This window comes from Pelophylax lessonae (assembly GCF_965119305.1).
Source record: "Pelophylax lessonae genome assembly, chromosome: 7".
Lineage (NCBI taxonomy): Eukaryota > Metazoa > Chordata > Amphibia > Anura > Ranidae > Pelophylax > Pelophylax lessonae.
The window spans coordinates 43,279,306-43,280,979 of NC_138774.1; positions in this window are offsets into that span (position 1 = coordinate 43,279,306).

The following is a 1,674-nucleotide window of genomic DNA, read 5'->3' on the forward strand; positions in this document are numbered from 1 at the left end:
CGTGCGCTGCTGAGATCACTAGGAGTCCAGCGACGTAGGTCTACGTCGCTGGACCCAAGGGAGCCGACCTGCCGCAGTAGTAGTACTGTGAGCAGTCGGCAAGTGGTTAATGAGGCTTAAAATAAAACCATAAAAATGAAAAATTCCTTCAAATATCATGCCTGGGGGGGGTCCCATGAATGTGCCTGTAAAGTAGTGCATCTCTAAGATGTATGCAGCCTGCTGCAGCAATACTGACATTTCTAAAGCAAAAAATGTCATATACAAATATACATACAAATTTCAAATGGCATGTACTTGTCATACAGGTGCAGACAAATTGGGCCTTGGTTGTTGGTGATGCCTGAACACCCTAACCCCTCGCAGTTACTCTTGCTGGGCGCAGGAACGGGCCCTGCTGCTAAAAAATCCATACAAATTTGAAATTGCATGTGCTATACAGGGGAAAAAAATTGGGCCTTTGCTGTTGGTGGTGCCTGAACACTGTAACCAACCCCTCACAGTTACTCTTGCTGGGAGCAGGAATGGGACCTGTTGGTAAGAATTCCATACAAATTTTAATTTGCATGCATGTACTATACAGGTGCCAAAAATTGGGATTTTGCTGTTGGTGGTGCCTGAACACCGTAACCCCTCAAAGTTACTCTTGCTGGGAGCAGGAACGGGACCTGCTGGTAAGAATTCCATACAAATTTGAAATTGCATGTGCTATACAGGTGCCAAAAATTGGGCCTTTGCTGTAGGTGGTGCCTGAAAACCGTAACCAACCCCTCACAGTTACTCTTGCTGGGAGCAGGAACGAGACCTGCTGGTAAGAATTCAGCACAAATTTGAAATTGCATGTGCTATACAGGTGCCAAAAATTGGACCTTTGCTATAGGTGGTACCTGAACACCCTAACCCCTCAGTTACTCCTGCTGGGCGCAGGAATAGGACCTGCTGGTAAGAATTCCACACAAATTTCAAATTGCATGTACTATACGGGTGCCAAAAATTTGGCCTTTGCTGTTGGTGGTGCCTGAACACCGTAACCAAGTCCTCGCAGTTACTGTTGCTGGATGCAGGAATGGGACCTGCTGGTAAGAATTCCATACAAATTAGTAATTGCATGTACTTGTCATACAGGTGCAAAAATATTGGGCCTTTGGTGTTGGTGGTGCCTGAACACCGTAACCCCTCACAGTTACTATTGCTGGGCACAGGGACTGGGCCTACTGTTAAAAATGACATGCGACATTTAAATTGTATGCATCTGTTATACAAGTGCAGAAAAATTAGGCCTTGGGGGTTGGTAGTGACCTAAACCAAAAACATTGTTGGAAGCTAGCAGAATCAAGGTAGAGGAATAGGATAGGCAGCATATGCAGTCTTCAGGGGATGGCAGACCCCTAGAAAACTCAATCAATTACATCAGCATCAGGGGCTGGATAGCTCTTGTTGATCCAGGACTGGTTCATTTTGATAAAAGTCAGCTGGTCAACAGAGTCTGTTGACAGACGCACTCTTTTGCCCATCACAAAACCTCCAGCAGCACTGATCGTCTGTTCGGAAAGCACGCTGGAAGCAGAACAGGCCAGTAGCCCCATTGCATATTGAGAAAGTTCTGGACAGTGGTCCATCCTCAAGACTCAGTAACCCAGTGGATGTTCAGCTGGAAAGGTCTCCAAGTATGCT